The following is a 27,215-nucleotide window of genomic DNA, read 5'->3' as shown; positions in this document are numbered from 1 at the left end:
TATTAGTACACCTTTTGCACCTTTGCTTGACATGTTGCCAGCAATAACTATACTCTGTCTTCAACTTAATAGTATATCGTTACCGTCACAAGCTCTATCCACGATTCTTGTTCAAAATTTTGAAAAAATAAAAAGTTACCGTCACAAGCTCTATCCACGATTCTTGTTCAAAATTTTGAAAAAATAAAAAGATCCCACATGAGGAAAGGTGAAAAGAAAAAATTGAACATAAATGAAGGGCACCTTCAAGATCTAAGTAGGGATAAGCTCTATCCATGATTGTTGTACAAAAATATGAAAAAAAGGAGGCACCAACATGATTAGAGGAAGAAAAGAACATAAGATAGCACAAAAATGAAGGGTACGTTATCTAAGAAAGGCGCGTACAAAAAATTCAACTGCATCCACCTTTCCTTAGTATTATTCAAAACCCTAGCCCTCTAAGAATTGCAATTGTAGAGGATTCGATATAAGATTTTTAATTTTTACAACATGGAGGCTCAAACGAATTTCCCCCATGGGTTCGTCTACACAAATTGCATTATTTAACAGTTCTCAATGTGAGATATTTGTGGAGCCCTTTTCATCAACAGTTGGAGACCAATGCCCAGGTATTTCACAATACTTTGCTGCAAATTAGTCATGCAAGAACATTTAGTTTTATCTAAGGTTGTTTAATTTTGATAATTAATTCATTGTTTCGAGCAAACGTGAATGACAGGCCTATTTTGAGTTCAAAAAGCTAAGAATTATAGATTGTCACCGGTTGGGAAAGATGCCAGGAATATTCAGTCATTTGGAAGAATTGGAAACAGAGGCTTCTTTTGAGAAGACCGATTCAACATCACTACTAGGGATAGAGGATTCTTTTGCAATGACTGACATACCATCCCTCCTACAATCAATTAAACAAATTATTACTCTTAGATCATTTCGATTCCTATTAAATGACAACATTTTCTACAAAGAAAGGAGTTTAAATTTACGCAGAGGAAGATATTCAAGTATTTTGGAGTCGTCTACATGTAGGGCTATGAGTAACCTTGAAACCATACATTTTAGAGGATTGGCTGAAATTAACGAGTTGCTAGTCAGTAGAGAGTTTTGTCCCAGACTTAGTCTTAGAGTGGAAAATTTACCCAATTTGATAACTATATCCCACCTGGTTCCCCACTCCCACAACAAATTCAGCCCAATCTCAACCTCTCTTTTAGCTTCACCAAATCTCTCCATTGACAAATAAATCTGACCCATTACCAAATAAGGCTCCCGAAAAAATGGATTAAAAGCACACACTTTCAAAAGAAGATCTTCGACAGATTAATCACACTCATTCCTGCACATGGCCTCCCACTACAAATATCTCTCCTTTAACCTCATATGATTCACTCAAAACAACACTGCAGTTGTTGAAAATAGAAATAACCAGATCTAAATCTATCAAGTCCTCTTCTAAATCTCCCACGATTTCCTTTTTCCCCTGTTCATTCTCCTCTGTTGCCATCAAATTATAAATGGCTTCCATCTGAGAAAAAAATTCATCCACAACCCTAGTTTCCGTGCATTTTCCCCAAATTTCAAATCTATCCTCCCATTGTAATTATCATACAAAGCGTCGTGATAATCATAAAGCTACTCTGAGAAATTAGCCATGATCCGATCTACACTGAGAGGAATCTATAATTTGATGGTAGATACAGAAGATGAGAGGTTTGCAACATCCCACCTAAAACCATAGTAGTTTGAAAACTTGTCATTAGAACTTAAAAACTAAACGATTTGAAATCTCGTCATCAGAAATGAAAAAATGAAAAATGCATAATGAAATTTTTTAAAAACATACCTAGATATTTCTTTGTACAGACTGGGATTAGTTCATTTGTGGAAGGCTTAAAATCTTTGTACATACTCGAATTAGCGGAGTTTTTAAGCCCTGGGTAATTGCTATTATAATTGCACCTGGACTATTTGTATTAACAAGATTCTCAACGGTCTCTTGAACCATGAGGGTCGCTTCCATTGACAATAATTCTGGTTTGGAACGACAGTCCTAGAACAACGCCACTTCTTCCCTTCGACATTATATGGACTCTGGATTAGCATTGTTGGAAAAAACACAAATGAACTCCACCCAATTGCATAAAAAAACTAGTTGATCACCATTAACACATAGACAATCATGAAATTCCACAATCTGGATTGTGAAATGTAACGAAACTTACATAAACCATGTTAATTGTGGAATCTCCATGCAGCAAGCCACGTTTTTACATCCGTTCTTCTTGACCAGTGAACAATCATGCAACCACTCTATGAGCATGCGCACCACCTAAGCTTTAATGTTGCCAAATGACACTATCCAATTTCTTTTAATTTGTTAAATGATAAATTAAAAAGACTACTAGTAAAATTTATGTGACCAATTGTAAAATAACGATACAAGAATAAAATTGTGTTTTAATGGAATCAGTTGAAAAAACCATAGCTTAAAACTCTAAGCACTGTTTTCAAAGCATAAAATAATTAGAAATGAAACAACTGAAAACTATAGTCTCCGGGACTAACAATCAATCACATACACATATAAGTCTCTACCTATCTCAATGCTATTGCATATATTAAACCCCACACATATTGATTCTCCCTCATGTAACCTATAAACTTAATTAAAAAACTTTAGTTCATCCATGATTCACCCATTGACTCATTATGTTATGGTTTATCACGTGTTGCGTGCTGTGATTGGGCCACCGGTCAACATATCAAAATGAAAAGGTTTAAAGCATAAAATACAACGACAAGATTTATGAATTCACGAGAGGAAAATAGCGAACGACTTAAACATCACACTATGCGAATCTGGGAAGGTTGCTCCTCGACTTTTTTTTCGTTTTATAATGGTGGAAGTAAATAGAGACTACGTATTCGTTAACTACGGTATTCCATGAAATTTCTACGGTTTTCGGATTGCCCGTATGGTCTCATCAGGAAGCAACTATGGCTATTTTCACCTTCTCTCTACTCACTGTTATTACTGTCATTCTAGTGTTGCCGCCGGTTTTTGCAGTGGGATTGCAAGATGATAATCTTAAAACAGTGGAAATTTATGCTAAGGAGCTCATGGACAGTGCCAAGAGGGAAATTGAATGGTTAAAATCCATAAGGAGAAGGATTCACGAGTACCCAGAACTTCTCTATGAGGAATACAACACGAGTGCTCTTATCAGAAGAGAGCTCGATAAGATTGGGGTATCGTATGAATGGCCTTATGTCAAGACTGGTGTAGTGGCCCAGATAGGCTCTGGACTGCCTCCTGTCGTTGCTCTTAGGGCCGATATGGATGCACTGCCTTTGCAAGTATACCTAAAGACCCGTGCCCTGCAATTTTTTGGAAACAGGCCCAATTAAGGTTGTGTTTTGCAAGGTCTAGGTCATTTCTAATGTCTTCTTCTTGATGTTAATAAAGGAGCTTGTGGAGTGGGAGCACAAGAGCAAAATTGCAGGAAGAATGCATGCATGTGGGCATGATGCACATGTCACAATGCTACTTGGGGCTGCTAAATTGCTTCACCAACGGAGAGACAAGCTCAAGGTTAGTACTATTCTTTGTCTATAATTTTGTGCTAGTTAAGAGTGATTCGAAACGTTTTTGCCAGAGCCATATAGTTATCGAAGCTAGCTGTAATACCATTTGGAGCTTGCCTCTGATAAATCCGTACGAATCAAAATGCACGGGGATGCATTACCTTGGTATTTCCACCCCTCCCCCACACTAGGGCTGCGGGGATGGGTAGAAAATGTCCCCAGTTGCCATCCTCTACCAAATTAAAATAGAGGAAATGTTTCTTGTACATCTCAAAAATGACAAGGGATGGCTTGATGTTTTCCATGGCTCAACCGGTATGACTAAGTTTAGGATGATCCCCGCACCCCTTTACAACAACCTTAAACCTAAAACAAAGACACAAGCACCTAAAAACAAGAATTTCCCGAGAAAAGAACACCAACGGGAAGAAAACGGCAGAACATCAACACTACAATCCTTAAAATAAGGGTACTACCCATTGCTCATTTACAGAAATCCATTTGATTAATTTCATCCTTAAAATTTCAAACACTGCGGGAGTGTGTAATATGCACCCTGGTATTTTTTTTGTCTATTTTGAATTGTTTTAGAGAAATAGATGGAGATATTCTTTTCACAGTAAACTCATTTGCAGCAATGAAAAAACAAAAACATACTTACAAATAAAATATTGGAGAAATATTTAGGACCAGCAATGATTTTCATTTTTTTCCCAGAACTGGAAGTACAAAATCTCATAAGAATATGAACTACAAAGATCATCAAATACATCACAATGCCATTTCCAACATACCCATAAAATTCTGGGGTCTACAATATTGAATTAGCAATACAACCAGCAAATTGGAGATGCCAGATTTGGAGGCCACACCTTGGGAAAGCTTCATTTGACCATGTTTAGCAATATATATCACAATAAACCCCAGGCACTCACTTTTGCAGCAATGGTCACTCCCAACGAAGGAATGTCTAGCTCCAAAACCCTTCAATAGGTCTGTACAACTTGCTTGGAAGATGCCACCCAGCGAAAGAGTGATAGATCTGTAAATAAACACCTCCAATCTTCCTCAATTGTTCTCCTCAAATTCGCTCTCAATACTCTGTGCTCAACTGAAGATAGTCAACAAATGAAGCAGAGCTGTGATTCCTGAGTGAAATCACCAATTGAAGATTACGTCTTTCACTAATATAGAGGATGTTTTTTAGGGCTTCTGTCCTCGCAAAACTATAGGATGAACTAGTTCAACAGCCAAATATATTTCATAATATCAATTCCAACATATGAGAAAATGAGTTCAAACTTCAAACTCAAATAAAAAGCCTTCAAAAAGGCCACACTCCCTTTATGGTTCTCTTTTTAATTTAAATTTAAACATCCTTATAACTCCCAAAAGTTGGTGCCAAATCCCGCAAGATCACTTTATTAAACTTTTCCTGGAGTACCTTTTAGGTTTTTTTAACCTCAGATGCCCATACAGCCAAATATTCAATAAATTAAAATTTTAGTTACCGGTGTGAATGCTGGTACAAGAACCTGGTCCATGGAATTTTTTGTGGGGGTTTTTGCATGTTTGGGTATGTGTGTATTGACACACAAAAAAATTAAAGAAATATACAAAATTGTAAAACTAAAGCATTTGATAGTATGATATTTCATCATTGATCAATTCCAAATGCCAAAGATAAATATTAAGTGCCATTTGAAATTTCAAAAATATTCAAATAGGCCATATCATTTATGTCTACATTCACGATTCCAATAGAAGTCATTACAATTACAAAATGTAGTTAATGATTCATCAATCATCAAAAGGATTATAATAAAAATCATCCTTTGGATTTTCAGCTGCTGCAAGTTCAATATCATTTGAACCCAAAGTAGTTCCACTGGCACTAGATGCACCATGCATAGGTATGCCATCATCTTCACCATCATCATCCATAGAAACTCTAGCAAGATCCTCAACAGTTGCATCCAAGTTGGTATACTCAGCTGCTGCATCCCAAACCTTTGCTGCCCCCTCCCCTCCCTGTAGTGGGATTCCTTACATGACAAAAGACACAAGCTGGAATGAATATATATCAAGTCTTGAACGCTTTTCGCAGCTAACCAGATATGCTTCACTGAGTGGATAAAGGAGTATGTATTCCAATTCTGTTCAGTGATGGAATAACTTGCAACTTGGAGAGAAAACCAACAAAATAAAAACTAAAAACTAAAAACTAAATTAAAGAATGTTAAGTACTAAATTCACAATGCATGTTGTAAAAACTACAAAAAGAATTGTTGTGAGAGGATCTGGATTGCAAGAGTTTGGAGTTACATATAATCCTAACCATGAAGGGACCACTATGTGGTACCATCCATATAGATTGATCATTAACAACACAAGGAGTGTGATTTCTTCTTGAGACTTACAAGCCAAATTCTCTCGTAACATTTGTCTCCACTTTTAGATCTTAGAAGAGTCTACTAAATGACGGCTTGTACCCATTAGCAAGTTCAAAATCTCTATATAGTGGTACTCTCGCTAGGATAAAAGGTACAATGTTGCTATGTTACCTCAGAGATAGGGTATATGCAAGGAGGTGCAATGGCATAGTCATCTTGTTCCAACGATGAAGAATGATTGCTTCTGCCCTTTTGAAAAAGGTTTCTTTGGTATCATTCTCTCTTTTTTGTATTGCCACTTTTATTTCCTTCAACATCATGTCCATGTTATTATAGACATCCCCCAAGCATGGTCAAGTCAGAGTAGTTGCAGTTAAGGCAAAATGAGTTTCCAAGACTCTTTATTTTAGCCAGAGTAGGTGCAATTAAATATTCACTAATTACATTTGAGCTTATTACTTGGGATAATGCATTGCATAATAGTTTGCATTTGAGGCACTTGGGAGTTTGTACCTTTATTTGCACATGGTGTAGGAGAAATTCCTCTTTTAAGTGTTGATAGTTGTTATCACATTTTGCATTATGTGTCATCTCCACCTTTAGTGCACTTATCACATTATCATCCTTCACATGTTGCACATATTTCATTGTACAATGGCGGATGATTCACCTTTGGTAGACATGCGATTCCATTTTGTGTGGGTGATACCTTATCTCCTTATCATAGTTTTTTATTGCCTTGCCTATATAGCAGGCTCACTATGTCCATTTTGATAATGTTCATTAGCAATAACATCATTCTTGCATCTTGTTGCAATTATCTTACCATTCTCTTGTGGAAGTTATTTTGGTCTTTCCTTTGATACTTAGGGTGTTGTAGAACCACCTAAAACTCTAATGCACACACATATATATGTACATGCTCTATGCGAGGTGCAATATGTACTGGCTTCGGTTGTGTATGGTACGTGTTGGGTGCGCGCCCAACTGTGTGGGTGCACCATGGTTCACACACCTACAAAGTCGAGAAGGCCCACAACACTAGGCGCACACCCAACACGGACTTGGGCACACCCAACACAAACATTCGGGCCTACTAAATTAAAAAGTGTTAGAGAATTGTTTTTTTTCTAATGATAAAACTGAGCATAAATGGAACTTTAACGTAGTATTCATATACCAAAATGTTCATTCTAATCACATTCTTCAAAAATATAGATTACTCTTTCAACTTAAGAGAATGCTAGAGAGAGCTCCTTAAACATGTCCAATCATAACATACATGGGCATCCACCATGAAGTTTTGTCGATTCAACATATGTCTGGTAACCACTCATAACAAACATAGTGATGACCATGACCGATCTGAAAGCTTAAATATCACTTGGACAAACAAATAGACATGCTTGGAAACACAACATATCATAATACTTAAGTGACTAGAGCATGCCAAGGCAACACCTAACAAAACTCTATTTATTCAGAATAATAAATGTAATGCCTAAAAAAGTTGATAGATGTTAGTCAATGATTTCTAATTGGCAACATTAGAATTGCATTGAGCCACCTTCAGTCGCTTTTGCATTAGAGTACTCTTGAGTCAAAGTGAAAATTAAGAAAAAAAATATTCTTTTGAAAAGTACTTTTCAGCTGTCATTTGGCATTAAATATTTATGTTTGGCATTTGGTATTGATCAATGAACAAGTATTTGTTAAAGTGGGGTTGCCGTTGCACCAAAAGACCGATTTATCAATGCCCGATACAACCACTCAACTTATAGTACACAGGAGGCGGTTAAGCCCTTGTCACGAATCCTGAGGGGAGCGCTGAACAAATTTTCAACAATCTCCCCTTCAGCGTTACTCGAGGCTTTGAGGATTCGAACCTGTGACCAAGCTCTAATACCACTTGTTAAAGTGGGGTTGCCATTGCACCAAAAGACAAATCTATTAATGCCCGATACAACTAGTCAACTTATAGTACATAGGAGGCGGTTAAGCCCTTGTCATGAATCCCGAGGGGAGCGCTGAACAAATTTCTAATAGTATCATATTAGGGAATGATTTAATTTTAACAATTCAGTATATATCTCTTTGTTTTGTATACACACGTATTCTTATAGATCCAAACCCCTAATTTTTTTTTGGGTGTTAAGGGTACGTGTGTGTGTGTATATGCATACTAGTAAACTTTATATATATATATATATATATATATATATATATATATATATATATATATATATATATATATAATCTCAAATATATTCAAGAATCTCAGAATTACAAAACATTGTAATATTCATCATACCTTTCATGCTTTAAATTATATAGAATTTTTATATTTTTGAAACTATGAAATTTATTAGAAATTGAAATCTGAAACTGTTTTGCGAAGTCTTTAATTTAGTATCAATTTCCACTAAATTTCAAACTAGAAACAATATGTCAATAAATTATAAAAATAAAACCATTGAATCATTGATCAATGACTTAATGGTTAATAAGTTAATCATATTAACCAATGATTTTTAGACTTTACCTCTGATAATCAATGGTTAATTTTAAAAAAAAAATGTAAAACAAAACAATTGAATCATTAATCAATGATTTTTTGCCAATAGTGGCATGTTGTGATGGTTAAGTTGTTGACTTGTTATCCTTGCCATCAAGGTTCAATCTAATGGGGATGAGGTCCCCCGTTTGTGGCCTCACTGGTTCATAGCTCCAGGTCAAAGCGTTTACCCCTCTTTCATTAATCAATGATTTTTGAAAAAAGTTAAAATTTAATAATAATCATTGACCAATGACTCAATGATAATAATATTAACCAATGATTTTTAGACTTAAGTTTTACCATTGAAAATGTCACTGCTGAAAATGGGCTTTGAGATATTTGAGAAAATGCAACCTTTGAAATTTCGTACGTGGGCTTTGAAGTTTTACCGTTTTCTCATGCAGGTTGCAAACGGGCAAACCAACCTTCTTGGTGAATGCAAATAGCATGCAATGGCGTGTAGGAAAAATGTAAGTGTAAAATGTAGGAGAAAGTTCACTATACAATCTTAAAACATTATAGCATATTTTAATATTTTGAAGGTTGCATGAAGTTGTGGGGTCCACAAAAAGAATACAAAATTTGCAAAACCATTGAATGCTGCCAGAAATGCCAATTCGCCTCTAGGACGGTCAGGGAATGGATTGGTCATCCCCAGTTGTTCGTGGTGTTGAAGATTGTAGCTACGATCGAGATCTTTACCTCTAGAAATATGGACATTATTACTATTATTGTCACCTTCAGCTGAAAAGGACACTTATGTTTAAATTGTAATATTAAATGTAATGACATGTGTCATTCGACATGCACTGAGGCATGGAAATTCAAAGAGTTGTAATTTTAATTGTAATAAAGAGTCACACTTTGGGAATTTGGAGAGACCTTTGGTTGGAATGTGAAGAGTCTCTCCTTCAGTTATTTATATCGCATCTAGCGATAGGCATTGTACACTTGAACTTTTATCATCAATAAAATGATATTTTTTGTTGTGTGGCTAGGTTTTTCCCTTCATTCTAGAAGGGTTTTCTTAGGATATTTTTGGTGTTTATTGGTTTAGTTTTAGCTCTTTATTATTCTTGATTATCATCTTTGATTTCTGGGCTTTAGTTTTAACATGGTATCAGAGCCAGCTTGATAACCTCAATAAAATGAATTTATCTCAAGCTAAGTTGTTTTTGTTTTTCTCTCGAGAGTTCTAGAATGTTTGCATGATTTTTGTGTGCGTCGTTTTCTTGAAGGCTTGAAATTCATCTTATTTCTTGGCGGTTGAGTTATCGGATTCTTTTTTTGAGTGCATATGAGCATCGATTCTTTGTGGTATTGTGCAGATATTCTTGTTTTATCGTTTTTTGAAGAGTCTTCTCTCTGTTGTCATGTACATCGTGTGCTCATGGTGATTTTATTTATCTTTGCTTTGTTGCATGTTTGTTTTCGCCTGGCATCATGGAGAGCCGAGTTGTGCTGTCTTATCCTCATGTCTTTATCCTTTTCTCAATAGCAATGTAATAGTCTCCTAAATTCATTTATGTTTTTGCATTCTTGTTGTAATGTCCCCGTCATAAAATAAATGTATTTAATTAAACCTTGTTAATGGGCCGATTGATTTAATATATCTCGGACCCATTTTTATTTTGTTTTCGTAGTTGGTGTCGCCATCAGCTATCTTTGTACACCCTCGAAAAGTTTCCTGACGGGTATTTAAGCACGCTTGTAGGTAGTCTTTAGGTATGCTTTTGGGGGATTATTTCTTTATATTGCGAATTCCTAGAAATATTGCGAATTCCTAATGGAGTTCTGGATTGTTTGCCATTTTGGAAGTGAAAGATCTTCCCTATTTGGCTTTGTTGTTTCGGTGGGATTTAGTCCTCACCCTATTCTGTTGTTGCATGTAATTGTTCTCTCGGATCTGGCAAATCAGAGCACCATCTTTCGACAATTATTATTCGCATTCAAGTCTCTATTATTGTGTGGATTTTATCAAGATCTATTGTGTTTTGTGTCTGAACAAGATTGTATTCTGTATTGGGCTCGGGTACCTAACTGTGTGGCCTCTTGTCATTTTCCGTACTGATCACTCCTTGACCGTACGACCCCTCAACCCTCCGTCCATCCATATTATCCATCCTTCATTGTACGGCTTGTGTTTTTGTCTATCGGTCTATCGTACGGCCTCCCAGTTCAGCCCTACAACCTTCATACACCACCGTACGACCTCCTAGTCCAGCCGTACAGCTCGCTTACACACAGTACAACAACAGGCATGATTGTTTTCTGTACATAGACTGTCTTTACCCAACCGTACGACTCTCATGGTCACCGTACGGACCTCCATCTACCAACTGTACAGCCATCGCTGAGATACCTTCATTGTCGCTGTACATCCCTTTTGCCTGTTGTATAGCCCAGTTACCTCCAGCGTACTTCCAATTTGATCACTTCCACATACCTTACGGACTCCCAGCTACCATACGTCCTTCCCTGCGTCACGTGGTAAATCAAATTCGATCATCCTTCAGGCATACGCTCCTGTTACTAAGGGTTAGAGGACATTGCAACATTACAGTGGTATTAGAGCTTTTGATCTTGCCTACCTGCAGAAGTGAATGCAAGTTTATACTCGAAGGAGAAGGTGAAGTAACCCTATTGATAGAATGGCAGATCATCAGGATTCCATGACAGAACTCATGAATCTTTTAAGAGAGTTGAATAGAAACCAAATGCAAATCAATGAAACCCAAAGGCTTATGCAGGAAACTCTACAAAAATTGGCTAAGAGAAAGACAGGAGAACAAAATGGGCATAGCAATGATTCTATTTCGGGAAGGACAAATTTTCAACCCTCTCGACCCTTGATACCCATCTTCCTTCCAAGGACGGAAGCACCACGCAAAGGAAGAGAGCCCACTTTTGAGGAAATGCAAGAAAAAATTCGGGAAGATTGGTGGAACGCGAATATGGAAGGTGATATATCTTACAGAGACTATGCTGACCTAAGAATGAGATATTCTGGCGGTGGAAATTGCGGTTATTTTAATGAGGATCTGAGGAGAAAGATTGGAAAGGTAAACCTATCACCATTTGATGGCTCTGGAGTCATTACCGCACAGTCATGGGTCCTAAAGGCAGATACCTATTTCCAACTCAATCCAATGCTCGAAGAGGAAGCAATGAAGTTCGCAGCACTTAATCTGGAAGGAGTGGCGCATGAGTGGTGGCATCATGGATTGGTCACTCTCGGTCACGACCAAGTGACCTCTTATGTCGAGTTCACTGAGAGACTCATTGACTGTTTCGATGGGAAAGATCCCGAGCTAAACTTCAAAGATCTAGCTCAACTAAAGCAAATGGGCATGGTAGACAACTACATCACTGAGTTTCAAAGGCTGTCAGTACTAGTCACAGACATCTCTGAAATACGCCGAATTGTGTTATTCATGGATGGGCTGAGGGAGCCTTTGAGAGGTTGGATCAAAGGGTTCAACCTATGTGCACTCAACGAAGCTATTAAGAAGGTGCGTGACATGGCCGCATCTTGCTCCAAAACTCACGTAGCTACACCAACACCATCCCCACAAGAAGACAAGGACAAGGAGACAGTTCAGAAGAAACCTTAGATTGATGAAGATTCTTGGCAAGAACTCCGGAGGAAAAAGCTCTGTTTCACATGCAAAGAACCATGGGGACTTGGTCATCATTGCCTTGGGAAGGGAAAAATTCATTACATTGAGGTGATGCTCGATGACGACGAAGGACAAATACTTGCAGCAACTGATGAAGACATTACCCAGTAGGAGAGAATAAATGCCCTGATACAAAAAGGGGGTTCCATTGCTACCCTCACTACATTGATTGGAAGTGGTATCTTCAGGGTTCGCGGCACACTTCACGGAGAACAAGTCCCAATCATGATTGATAGTGGCGCCACACTCAATTTCATCAATTCATCTTTGGTCACTAGTAAAGGCCTGCGCGCAGTTGAGCATGGAGGATTTGAGGTTAAGGTTGCAAGAGGAACCTTGTTACCTTGCACTCATGTGATCCCATGCCTGCAAGTTTCCATGGGAAACTATACCATGGCAGATGATTTCTTTGTCATAGATTTGGTTGATACTGATATCATTTTGGGCATTCAATGGTTAGAAACTCTTGACCAGTATACCCAAAGTTTCAAAAGGATGGACTTTTCATTCGAGACAGATGGCAAGAAGGTGATGCTAAGAGGAATGTCAAATAAAGGATCGAGGGAAGTTGCAATCAAGAAGATGGAGGCAATTTTTAAACAAGATTTGGTCCTAGATGCGGCAAGTAAAAATAAGATAGTCAACATCACACTGCATTCCTTGGATAACCGGCGAGCCCATCTATCGGTTGAGTATTCCAAGAACACTTTTGCATGTGAGTTGATGGATGGCTATGTAGCGATGAAAGATATAAAGTTATTGATGACATCATTTACTTCGGCGAGAAGATCTACTTAGTGCCTGACTCGGATCTGAAGGAGTTGATTACGGAAGGTTTCCTAGAACCGGACGAGCATTTTCTTGAGGACAAGCAAATTTTGGGATGGGAGGACTGTAATGTCCCTGTCATAAAATGAATTTATTTAATTAAACCTTGTTAATGGGCCAATTGATTTAATATCTCTCGGGCCCATTTTTAGTTTGTTTTCGTAGTTGGTCTCCGTCGGCTATCTTTGTACACCCTTGAAAAGTTTCCCGACGGGTATTTAAGCACGGCTTGTAGGTAGTCTTTAGGTATGCTTTTGGGGGATTATTTTTTTGTATTGCGAATTCTTGTTGGAGTTTTGGATTGTTCACCATTTCGGAAGTGAAAGATCTTCCCTATTTGGCTTTGCAGTTTTGTTGGGATTCAACCCTCACCCTATTCCATTGTTGCATGTAATTCTTCGCTCGGATCTGGCAAATTGGAGCACCATCTTTCGGCAATTATTATTCGCATTCAAGTCTCTATTATTGTGTGGATTTTATCAAGATCTATTGTGTTTTGTGTATGAACAAGATTGTATTCCGTATTGGGCTTGGGTACCTAATTGTGTGGCCTCTTGTCATTTCCCATACTGATCACTCCTTGATTGTACGGCCCCTCAACCCTCCGTCCATCCATATTATCCATTCTTTATTGTACGGCTTGTGTTTCTGTCTACCGTACGGCCTACCAGTACAGCCGTACGACCTTCATACACCATCGTACGACCTCCTAGTCTAGCCGTACAGCAGTAGGCATGATTGTTTTCCGTACATAGACTGTCTTTACCCAACTGTACAGCCCTCATAGTCATCGTACAAACCTCCATTTGCCAATCGTCCGGCCATCTAGCTGAGATACCTTCATTGCCGCCGTACATCCCTTCTGCCTGCCATACAACCCAGTTACCTCCAGCGTATGGCCAGTTTGGTCATTTCCACATACCTTATGGACTCTCAACTATTGTACGGCCTTCCCTATGGCTTGTGGTAAATCAGATTCAATCATTCTTCAGGCATACGCTCCTATTACTAAGGGTCAGAGGACATTGGAACATTACACTTGCATGTGGCTATCCATTGATTGTTAATTGAGAGCCGAGCTTTCACGTGCATGCTCTTTTCGGAGGTGCTTGATTGCTTCTTGTTGTGAAGCAGCTTGAATATTTTTAGTAGTTTTATTATGCGTAATTTTTATCATATTTTAACTTTGGTAGTGTCGGGTTTTGCTCAGGGTATTGCTCGTTCCTCTTCTTTCTCCTTGATTTGTCTTCGTGCGCATGTGTCTTTCTTTTTCTTGATAGTGGCCCTTGTTGATCTTGGCATGATTGAGGACTACAACCTATTCCAATGATAATCTGCCAAGATGACTCAGTATTGGTGGTGGTTTTATTTTTATGTCTAAATGTTTATGATTCATGTTCATTCGAAAGCGTTTTCCTTACCATCAGTTTCCTCCGTGAATTTGTAGTGTTACCTATTCATGAATGATTTCCTATACAATCGTTTCTTGCTCAACATATTGAGATTATAAATGTGTCGGTTGGCCTCTTCTTGCATTATTGCATGTGTGTAACATCAAATGATCTTTCGTCTTGGTTCTTTGTGTCGCTACCATTGTTAGGTATCGGGTATTCATCAAGAGTCATTCTGTTTAACTACTTGAGTTCAAGTGATGATCAAATTTATTCTATATCTCAATATGTTGTGTATCTTATTCTTGATAGATTTAAATCATCTGCTATCTATTCATGTTCTGTTGTGAATAAAACCTATGTTGAGATATATTTCCTATATCGTATTGGTTCAGTGCGTGGGTTGCTAAGTTTGGCAATGGTAGTTTTGTACAATTCAGGCATTGGTGGCCTTTATTCTTGTATATTTTGCTATATCTTCTACTTCAGCTTGAGTCAAGATTATCGGCTTTTAATGTTAGAAGTTCAGATTAATTTTTCTTATTGAATCAGCAATGGTATGTGTGCTCTAGTCTTGTCTTGTCTTCAAGCTTTCTAGTGTTTTGAGAGTCTGAGAGCAGACAGAGCTTTGCTCTTTCCCTCTTCTTCTAATAGATTCAATTTTGGAGCGTGGAACTATCTTCTGAGCAAGTTCTTGCAATGAAACACTAAAGGAATCGGGTGTTACCAATTGAATTTTTTTTTAATCTTTGTGCATGCCTTTGTATGTAGACAAGGATAAAAGAAGAATTGCATTCAAAGAACTTACAAAACTGTAAGAAATTGGTTTTCAACACTATTTTTTTGAGAAATATGCAAGTAGTGTTGTGGATGTTGCTAGTGCTTCGAGTTTCAAAGAACATTCTGGGTAGAATAATTTTTGAGATAAGTATTTTATTTTGGGTATTGATCATTATTTTAACTTTAGAATGTATATATGTTATCATTCAGTTGAGATTGTGGAATATCATAAGACAGTCTGCCATACTGTATGAGATTCATTAGGTTATATATTCTTGAGATAATTGTAAAGAAAAGGATAGGCAACTGCAACTTTATGATGGTAAAAAGGATAGGATTCCATGAGTCTAGTACATGTCTGAAAGTACATTCAGATTTATCTCTAGTTTGGTTTTATGAGTTATTTGATTGCAGGAAACAATGAGGTGATTGTGCAGAGTGCATGAGGATGTTGCTTACTGAATTGAATTAATTTGCATGAGATTCAGAGGGAGCTTGGGTTTCAGAGGGAGATATTCAGCGTCAAAGGGAGGTTACATTCTCTTCTTATTGTTGTGATCAAAATAATTCTTAATTAAGAGGCAGTGCTTATGGAATCCCCTTCATTCTCATATATACTTTTGATGTTTGTGGTATTTGTAAAATTTAAGACTTAAAGGAACTAAGTCTTGTTTTTTTATGCCTATTACTAATCTTGTGTGAATAAATAAGATTGTAAGATCAGCTATGATAACTTTTTCACTATGTGATAGTGAACATCATGTTGAGAGAGTCCATGATGTCATCACGTTGAGAGATTCCGTGATGGGAGTTGGAAACTTGGATGTCATGTTGAGAGATTCCATGATAGTTCACGTTGATAGAGTCTATGATTAAAAGCTTAGTTGTGAGTCTTACAATTCTGTTGAGTGATTCTATGATTATGAGAAATTGTTACAAGTTTTCATGTTGAGTGATGCCATGGATATGAGTAGCTATTCGAGTTTTTCATGTTGAGTGATTCCATGAATATGAGTAACTACTACAGGTCTTCATGTTGAATGATTCCATGAATTTTATAGGATCTATATGTTGAGATTTTATCATTGACATTTTGATTGTAGTCTTGTGTGATTGTTCAGCTAAAGGTCTCTCTTTGGCTAAGATGGAGTGTTGAAGATTGTAGCTGCGATAGAGTCTTTATCTCTAGAAATATGGACATTATTACTGTTATTGTCACCTTCAACTGAATGTTTAAATTGTAAAATTTAATGTAATGACATGTGTCATTCGACATGCATTGAGGCATGAAAATTCGAAGAGTTTGATTGTAATTTTAATAAAGAGTCACACTTTTGGAATTTGGAGAGACCTTTGGTTGGAATGTGAAGAGTCTCTCCTTCAGTTATTTATATCGCATCTAGCGATAGGCATTGTACACTTGAACTTTTATGATCAATAAAATGATATTTTTTGTTGTGTGGCTGGGTTTTTCACTTCATTTTGGAAGGGTTTTCCTAGGATATTTCTTGTGTTTATTGGTTCAGTTTTGGCTTTTTATTATTGTTATTTATCATTTTTGATTTTTGGGCTGTAGTTTTAACACAGGGGATGGTTAACACACTCAAGAAACAATTGATGATTTTATGTTTTCGAAAACGTTTTTGAAATATTTGGCGATCAAGGACAACTTGGAATTGTCCTCTGCCATCCTTCTGTCCTTGATACCATTTTCATTTAGGAAAACATGCCATTACAGGTGGTAATGAGTTTCTAGGTAACACTGGTTGAGAGCAAAAGAACAACCAAATTGATATATTTTTGGTTGAATGTCTCTTAAAGAGTTGTTTTAGACGTTTTAGAACAAAAACACTTTTTAACATGTTTTTTGGTCACTTTAAGTGACTCTGCTCATCGATTCATTTAGAGGCACACTAGGTTTGACAAGATGTGTACCATAGTATGTGGATGCGCATCCAACAGACATTTGTAGGCAGACTTCCATTTCTATGTGCACCTAATGTACATTTGTAGGCGCATCTGCATCTGGCATGATCTTGCAAGAGGCGCATCTTGCAACTAAAAGTTAAATAACATTAAAGTAAATGTTTATTATTAAATGCTCTGGACCTCATTGAAACCCAAAATATCGTCATTACCTACCCAAAAAACATGCCAAGAATAGAAATATTGACAACTTGCCAAGTTCTTGAGATTATTAAAAATATAGTATGGACAAAATACTTGAATTCACCTTTGAAAGGGGTGTTATGCTAATCTTAACAAATTGAGCTCAATACAACACCTACCATCACCAAATACATAGCGTCAAATTGTCACCACGAGTGTCTAACCCTAGCTCATTACCTTAGGGGAACCCACTAAATAGGCTAATGATCACCAAGCTGAGGGTGTTTATGAAGGCGATGTTATAGTGTTTTTTTCAAATGCTTGCACTTGCAACTTTATTTTCAAAAGAAAAAACAATTAGTAGTGAAGGTGAAAAGCTTGAGAGACAACAAAGAAGCCATAGAGGTATTGAGAGTTCTTCTAGTTGTGGGAGTGTTCTAGGTACTATGTGTTCAATAACCATTTGAATTCCCTTTTTCTTTTCTAATAACTCGTGCAGAGGGTCCATTCAATTTTAAAAACTCCTTTTTGCAATTTGCAACAGCCATAGACAAAGGCGCAAAAAAATGTTAAGGTTGTCTAATAAAAACTTTACGAGCAACATTACAAGGATTTACAACATAGTAACATGGGGATGCGCCCCCTTCCTTTTTGTCTGTGTCCTAGAGACGGGGATGCATTAGGGACTTGGGGTCTCCGTTCCCTTGTCCCCAGTGGCGCTACCAGATTCTGCCACCTCCACTGAGGATGGGGGGATGCCCTAGTGTTGACTATTTGTTGATTCAACTATATATGTTTGATGTTCGATGTTCCAATTCAATGCAATGTTCAAGTATTTACTCTTTTACATCTTTATATCTTATATTGCAATACATTTTTTCATAACTAGTATTTTAAGTGCCATATGTATAGTACATACAACCCCTCCCGTCCCTCACCACAATCCCCCCGCCATCCCCCCACCTTCCCCAAATTAAGGCCCCTTTGTTCCCTCGTCCTAGAAACTCGTCCCCCCGTTCCCCAGGGCAGTCTAACTATGGTTTACAATTATCTTTTATGCATAGGTGGATAGAGAGGTCAAACAAAATAAAGGAAAATTAGCCAAGGATGCCAGTGTGTCTAGGTTGTTGTGGAAGGTGAGACAAAACAAAAAGGGAATGTTAGTAGAAACTAGTATAAACTACGAAATCTAGTACTCCATTGCTCACTCTAGTTATAGATATTGAGACTTAGAAGGTAGACAGACCAAGGAAAATAGAAGGGCTGCTAATGTTGCAAGAATGTTCAATATGCAATCATAGGAAGTGGTAGACTATTTAGGTATTGAAGTTCTCTTGTCACGTACAATCCCCTTTCACATGGCTCGTTCCCCCTACGTCAAACAAATTTTGTTGGTCCCTCATAGGCCCCCTCTGAGATCATAAACTACACATTGACCTCCTTGATAAAAAGTATTCTAAGGTGAGTTTGGTGATGGACATGAGAAAAAATTGCTAAGAATGGGCTACTCTATTATCATGGATGGGTGGACAAATATGAGACATCGACCACACATCGATAATATGATTGCATGTGAAGCTAGCTCTTACTTTCTTTGAGCTATTAATTGTTCAAGTTGATTAGGGACCTAGAGAAGATGTGGTGGACAACCTCCCAAAAACGGATTTAATGGGGTTATTTACAAAAGAAAGTTTTGAATGATGAGGTTTATTCAAAGTGCAAATGCACGAGGGAGGTAGAGAAGGCAAGTGATAATGTGTCTAGTTGGGGGAGTTTGAATTGAATGATGATTTCTATGTGGTGAACATGGAGGATACTAATGTGTTCCTATGAATGCATTAGATGAGGACACTCATGGAATTCATGATGAGATTGTAGGTTATGAATCTGTTGGGAAAAAGATAGTACTCAAAGGGATGTCAAATGGTGCTCCAAGAGTAGTCTTCCGTAGATAGATAAGGGATTGAAAGCATACAACCAAAGAAGCAGGGGACCAAAGGACCACCAAATGGTGTCTGGAAAAGAGCAAGCAAGAAGCAAAAGAAACAAACAAAGGAACTAGCCCCAAGGCAAGGACTAGCGATCCTTCCTTGATTGAAAGAAATCCAACACCGAAGGATACAGGCCAGGGCGAGTAGGAACCCCGAACCGTCACTGAGAACTGCTGAAGGAGTGTAGTTGACGAGTAGAAATGCGATGGGGTCTCACAAATCTGGAGTAACCAGTGGTAGAGGCACTAGATGGTCACTTCACCCCTTGCGTCGGAGACGAGGGTGAGAAAAAGGTGAGGATGAGCTGATCCAAGGCCTGTCTTTGGGGGAATAGCAGTTGTAGTGTGGGGTTGTAGAGATGCAAAGTCTCTCGGCCAGCCATCACAGCTGGAAGACTCGGTCCTCTATCAATATGGTGATTAGTCTGGATTTGAAGCCAGTGGGAGCCCACTCTGAAGGACCCCAGGGAGATGCCTAGGGCATGGCACCAACATTGAGACAAGTAGCCAAGGCGAACAATAATCTCATCCCGAATATCCAAAAAGTGCTCAGCATAAAAGGCCATCCTCGGGCATGTTGTTCAGTAGTATACCACTTGGGGTACCACTAGAGAGAGTCATAGAGCATGTCACAGAGTTGGAGGATGGGTCTAAAGTAGTGATTACTATATAGTGATATACCATAGACGTCCTAAGAGGCATAAGGATGAAATAGAAAATTCTATCAAAGAGTTACTAGATATGGATCACATTAAAGCTAGCAAGTGCCCTTTTGCTGCTACAGTAATTCTGGTTTAGAAGGATGACACAATAGGAATGTGCATTGATCACAGAGCTCTAAACAAGAAGACAATCAAGAAAAGGTACCCTAATCCTTGGATTGATGAGTTGCATGATGCTTGTTATTTTTCTAAAATTGATTTGAGATCTGGATACCACCAAATTAAAATGAGAAGAGGACATAGTGAAGACAACTTTCAGATGTCATTTTAGTCCCTTTGAGTTACTGGTAATTCCTTTTAGTTTGACTAATGCACCAACCACTTTTCCAGTCTTGTATAAATCAGGATTTTCTAGAGACAAGGACAACATGTTCTTGAGCCTCTATTGGCAGGAGCTTTTCAGATTGAGCGGACTGAGCTCAATCCTAGCATTAGTTATCATCCACATACAAATGGGCACATAGAGATAGTTAATAAATGGGTTGAAGGGTATCTTAGGAATTATATTCAGAACAACATAGACCATAGATTAGATGGTTGTACCTTGGAGAATATTGTTATGATTTCACATATCACTTTTCTATAGGACATCACCACTCATGGCATTGTACAGTTACAAAACTCCTAATTTTGTTGATTTGCTCTTTGATTTCTAGTAGCAGTGCATAATCTATTCATGTAACTAGGATATGGTTCCTTTATCAGAGTTTCCACCATTAGATGAGGAGGGGAAGCTGATTTTGATTCAGAGGCCATTTTTAAATTACAGGGAGTGTACTCTGTGGAAAAAGAATATCACAGAGTACTTGTTCAAGAATTTGCCAATAGAGGATGCAACATGGGAAATTGAACAAACTTTTCAGCATTTGAACTTTAAATTCCTTGGGGGCACAAACTTTGGGGAGGGAGGGCTATAATGTTCCTTTCCTAAGCATTTTAGCATGATTAACTGTTAGCCTATTCAATGGGTTCTCATGGGCTAATGAGCAAGGGTTAGGGAACTCATTGGTTCGTAACCACTCAATTCAATTTATTTAGTGATGGCAGGTGTTGCTCTGAGCTCATTTGGTTGGAACTTGCATTATGACCTTTTCTGGAGTGAATTTGGACAATTTGTTTTTTACTGTTTTTAGTAAGTCACAATCCAGACACAAACTTGATTAGTTGGTAGTATTTCTCTAATAGGAGTGATGAAAAATGCATTTGATGATAAGATAATGGCATTTAACATGATCCAGAACGATTATTTTCAGATAATGTTAAAAAGTATCAAAGCTAAATTAAGTATTAAACTTTAATGTTGTTTAATTTAATAAATTGTTTAAGTGGGCACCTAGAAAGATTAAAGTTGTTTTGTTTAATAAAATGTTTCCTAGGTTGGGGTGCCCAAAAGGGAATCATAGGCGATAATTTACTTAATTTAAAATGTTGCAACCCTAAAAGAATGGAGGCCTTTTTGGATTAAGTATGGATTTGATATTGAAAACAGGACTAATTGGATCAAACTTGTTCATCCTGTGGTTTTGTGAGGATGAAGATCCTTGCAAAGCACATCTTCTTCATTGGTGAATGATCTAGCATGGGAGGTGGTTTCACTCAGGAATCACAATTGGGCTTCACTGAAGAGGATTTCAGTTTGTAATTTCAGTTCTGCATCTTCAGTTGATTGAGCTAAATGAGCTAATCATTGGAGGAGACTTAAAGCATACCAGATAAGTACCTCTGTACAACAGACCCCAAACATAAGTATAGGTATCATATTATCCAGATCATTATTTACATGAAAACATATCCGAGTGGTTTAATGAAAAGATTTCAATACTTCTGTGGCTTCCAAGATGGGTGATAATAACCAGAAGAGGTCTATAATATATATACCTATTAATTTGATATTATAATCTCTGTGGTTTCATGCAAATAGAGTCTTGCCATGATTGTTGCATTTAAATGGTATATATGCAATGTTGTCCTTTTCATTCTTCCACAAACATCAAGCTCATGTCAAATGTAGTACTTTTGAGTCACATGCATTACTAGCAAGAATCTCCGTGAGCATGGAGTAAGATTTTGATAGCTATCATATTTTTCTTAAGAAAAATATGTGGCATTGGACGGCTATGTTTGCTGTAACATTCGTACAAAGTAATGGTCCAGAGTTATTTCCACAAGAGTAATTGGGTACGATTGCCTGAGCCTAGTTACTCTGCTGTCAATTTGTATAATGTTTATAACCACATATCTGTAATCTATCACAGTTATGTATTATTTTTCAGTCACCATACTTTTTGAGCTACAACAGTATACTCTTCTTTGTCTATTTCAATTAGTTATTAAAATAAAAAAAATTAATCCTAACATTTCCAAGTAGTAGGCATTGCAAATATTTTTCTCTTTCTACTTGCCATTAAAGCCAATAGAATTTATTTTGACACTTCAAAGTAGTATATTATAACTCTAGGATACCTTTGGCTAGTTATAAAAAGTTTGCAAACCTAAATACATAATTTTGTAAACTATGGTATATTGCTGTTCCTAAAATTCTGGGTATGATTCCCCAATTGAATTTTTGTCACATGTTAATCATTTAATACCCGTGCTTCCTGTGTTTGGTTGTGTACACGACACGATTATTGTTGAACATTGAAGGGCACAGTAAGACTTATATTCCAACCTGCAGAAGAAGGAGGAGAAGGTGCAAATCTTATGATCAAGGAAGGTGCACTTGCAGATGCTGAGGCTATTTTTGCAATGCATATTGATTATTCATTGCCAACTGGTACCATTTCCTCAAGACCAGGACCAGTATGTGCTGGTGGAGCTACATTTGAAGTAATTATAGATGGCAAAGGCGGGCATGCAGCATTTCCACACGAGTATAGACCCAATTGTTGCAGCATCATTTATAATTTTGAGTTTGCAGGAGATTATTTCTCGAGAAACAGATCCCCTTCATAGCCAGGTAATACTGACTCTACTGTGCATAACATTGATATTTGATAAATCCCATAAGTGCACCTTACATTTTTTATAGTAAGCAAGTAGTTTGTCATGGTAAATTTTGCTTTGCTGAATTTTTTCATCTAGTATAACTGTAAGTTTGTTTTAGTAGTATATTTTGTTGAAGCATAGTTGTAGCTTCTACATCTAGACAGTATTTTTGAACTCTAACATAAGGTGGTATTCATCTAATGATCTGAGCATCTTCTAGTGTAAATAACTGTCCATAAATTAGGAAATACAAATGCATCATTTTTAAGCTAGTTTTTGTTCCTTGGAGTGATATTTTGGTTTTCTGTTTAGATTCTCAACCTGTGTTTATTGCTAACACATTATTGGTTCGTATTAGAGCTGTGTTTCCACATTTCATTGTTCAAATTTTAGTCTTTAGGATGCTTTGAGCACTAGTCTTCCTCTCCACCACTATAGACTTGTTTTGACTGGAATAGCCGTTGTCTTTCTCCTTGGTTTTCATCGCACAATATGCAATACTATTTCAATGTTCAGTATCTTGTGTTTGTACTCCAATCAAAAGGATAGGATAGTCCTTATTAAACAAAAATATTGACATTTAAATCCTCCAGTACAGTCTTCATAGAATTGCTACACAAAACAATCTATATGATATTAATGTGCACAAACTGTTATTTATACAACAAAATAAGCTGTAATATAACATTAACTCTCCAGAACAATTTAGAACAATTTATATTACTATTAGATTGTTGCGTGCATGCATATGCTACAAGACAGACAGACATAACTAATATGCTACACAGTTGAATCCTGATAGCAATATCATAATATAGATATGACAGTACTATCACTATTCTACAATAAGATTCATTTTAACTCTTTCAGACATGTTTTCCATCTAATAATATTGTTGTTTGTGCATTTTCTGTTTCCCTTTCGTTCCACATTGTGTACAAATACCTTTAAATATCCTTTACATGTGTAAGTACTATCTTTTTTCCTAAGATAACCATGGTCCATGCACAGATTACCCTTAAACAAGAGAAACTGCTATCTAAAAGAGCTCCCAGAAGCTACAAGACCCATAAACATTTGTGAAAACAAAGTCTCAAGCCTGAGACTCACAACCCTCTTACTGCATTGAGATAGGAAATCCTATACAGTCCATTATGTCTGTTCTTTGATTGTATTTGGTAGTCCTGTGAATATTACAAATATGATGATAAACCTAAAAACAGAAAAACAGAATTTTGAAGCCTGTGTCAGGTAATATCGAATAATTGAGATTATAAACAACTGAAAGTTGATAAAAAAAATTACATACGCAGAGCATAGCCTCCATCTAGAAGATTTAACTAAGAGAAGGCTTGTCCATTGTTAGTGGAAGCATTCAAAATCATTTTCTACACAGCCAGGGTATGGTTATGTATTTGTAAAGCCACACCTTTTTCTGAACATCAGTCTAGTAGATTTCAATATTTATTGCTGTTTGCATGATCAAATATTTGTTCCTAAAATACAATGCAAGCTTCACAGATGCAAAATTTTGGGGGGCAGTCTAGACTATTCCAAATCTTGATAGTCAAGTATGTTGGTTATAAAGACATATTTTGTCCATGAGAGGACACTAGAGAAGCCACAAAACATTGAGTTATTAATAGAAAGATTGAATACTATTGAATATAAAGTTTAATACATCGAGATTTATTGTATTCTTTAGTTTTCTTGGTCTACTCTTGTTATGAAATCAGTACACGCTATTTCTTGTCTCAGAGCATGCAGTGTCCAAATATTGCTCTTGTATCTATAACCAGGATTTGATGATATTGTAGAGAAATATTGTTTTAATTTTAACACCAATTTTTGCCAGTAATTAATTGTTCTAAAATTTGCAACACAGCCCTTGCTTACAGAACATTTGAAACATTTGCGAGAGATATTAACCTATATATTAACATGTCAGATCTTAATAAATTCCAAAATGTCAATATAAGTTGTTTATAAGATGGATTTCATGGGCAATAAGGAAATATTATCCATTGCCTGCTATTGTGAACCAGACACATTCTTTGTCATTACATCACTAGTTAATTCTAAGCAAAAGTGAAAACGTGTTTTGCTACATCCATAAAGATGAGAACTGATGCAAGTTTGTTTAATAAAATAAGGTGCTATCAATTGGATTTATAAATGGTGGAGAAGGGTATAATGTCATTCCAGGAAGGGTTAAATTTGGAGGCACTTTGCGGAGCTTAGTAACAGAAGATCTTATTGATCTTAAGAAAAGACTGAAGGAGGTTAATTCCTACTCTGATTGTTATGCTGGATTAAACCATCAAATTTCATTTGTTTTGATGATTAGTTCAAATATTAAGCCAGTCTTATGAATGGATGAAATGTATTAACTAATATTTTTTCTGGCAGATAATAGAAAGTCAAGCTGCTGTACACAGATGCAAGGCTTATGTAGATTTCTTAGAGAAAGAGTACCCAACATGCCCAGCTGTTGAAAATGATGAAAATTTGCATGAGCATATAAAGAAGGTTGGTGCAACTTTGCATAATTCAAACAATGTGAAAATTACACAGCAAATGATGGTAGGTGAAGATTTTTCATTCTATCAAGAGATTATACCAGGTGTAATGTTTACTATTGGTATTAGAAATGAAAATATTGGGTCAATCCATTCTGTACATTCACCATTTTTCTTTTTGGATGAAGATGTGCTTCCTATAGGAGCAGCCCTGCATACTGCTTCTGTTGAAATGTATTTTGATAATTAAATGGACCAGGTAAATCGATGCATTCATAAAACAAGGCATACAAAATGGCAAGTATGCTAAACATTGGGTTTCATTATTCTCATACAACTGACTTAGTTCCATGATGACCATCAACAATATTGCAAAATGTAGTATTTTCTGGATTTACAGTTACTTTGAATTGGCTGATGAGTTGACTTTCATGAAATTTTGGGACAAACATTTAGTACTTGGTCGGCAAAATAATATATATTTTTTCTTTTTTATAGAAGAAAGAGACAAGTGATAAATCCTAAATTACTGGTTCAAAATGAGAAACAATGAAGAGTTCTTCTTTAGTTTGTATGCTGAAAAATCTTAAAAGTCTTCAAAGCAGTAATTTGACATAGGTTGCAATAAATGATTAAGGTTCAAAGAATCTTGAGACAAAATACTGCTGAAGACAGAGATAGAAAAACATCAAGGACGTGTAATGCCATTTGGTCTTTGAGCCGCAATAAAAGTCTAGGACAAATTGAAGTTGCTCTTATTGCTTGTTTTTATTGAGGAAGGACATGAAGTTGGTCTAGGTAGTAAATATTAATTTACTTGCCCTTTTCAAAAATTGCAAAGGTTCGCAGATCTGGTTTTTATGGTAACAACCCAACCAGTACAACAATACAGATTATGAGAGCGAGTCATATGTCCCAAGGATGGACTACTTTGGTGTATGATTAATTGTCAATCCTTATAATCAGAAAATAACTGCATCATACAAGGTAGATAGTCTATAAGGGCAACAGTCCAACGAGCGCACTATTTTAGAGAATGAAAGTGAAGTTAAACATGCCAATTTTGACTGAGAAATGGTCCAGAGGTTGGGACAACTTTGGTGTGTGATAGCAATGCCAACATGTCAAACCTTATAATCAGAACTTAACTGAGTTGGATTTTCTTTAAGGCAACAGCCTAACCACACACCAATTTAGACTATGGAAGTGAAGCCAAACATGCCAATTTTGAGACTACTATTCAATTATTATTGTTGAGCTGGTTCCATGTAATTCTGGGAAAATCAAATTTGGTCTTCCATAAAGTTGATTTTATTTAACAAGGTAAAGGACGGAGATGGATCAAGGTAGGAAAGGGGTAGCAATACCCCCCCGGTACTCTAGATGTTTCAAAATAACTATGCTATTTACTGAATGACAGCTATAACAAACTATTTGAGGGAACAAACTGATTACAAGAAATACAATTTGAAGGCTAATTTCATATTTATGGAATAAAAAATTATTCGCATTGAGAATTAGTCATTGCAAAATTGTGTACTTGTTTGCTGCATTACAAACTCCCTCACAATCACAACCACATCTTGGTGCGTAAAATACAATTTATTCAATATTTCCTCAAGCCCGGGAAACAAATCTCAGTACTGAACAGGTGTTCATATGTGCAAGATTGC

At 36.8% G+C, this 27,215-nt stretch overlaps 1 pseudogene across 1 annotated transcript; it reads left to right on the top strand.

Annotated features, from left to right (window-relative positions):
• The first annotated feature begins 2,819 nt into the window (after positions 1-2,819).
• Positions 2,820-25,960, top strand: LOC149531427 (IAA-amino acid hydrolase ILR1-like 5; annotated as a pseudogene). Its single transcript, XR_016358524.1, has 5 exons — positions 2,820-3,357; positions 3,467-3,592; positions 22,682-22,994; positions 25,177-25,305; positions 25,433-25,960. The product of XR_016358524.1 is annotated as an IAA-amino acid hydrolase ILR1-like 5 (transcript).
• Positions 25,961-27,215: the final 1,255 nt, after the last annotated feature.

Source organism: Cupressus sempervirens, chromosome 11, assembly GCF_028749045.1.
Source record: "Cupressus sempervirens isolate cs-2001-9-10 chromosome 11, ASM2874904v1, whole genome shotgun sequence".
Lineage (NCBI taxonomy): Eukaryota > Viridiplantae > Streptophyta > Pinopsida > Cupressales > Cupressaceae > Cupressus > Cupressus sempervirens.
The sequence above is the reverse complement of the archived record's forward strand: the minus strand, read 5'-3'. Positions and strand labels throughout refer to the sequence as shown.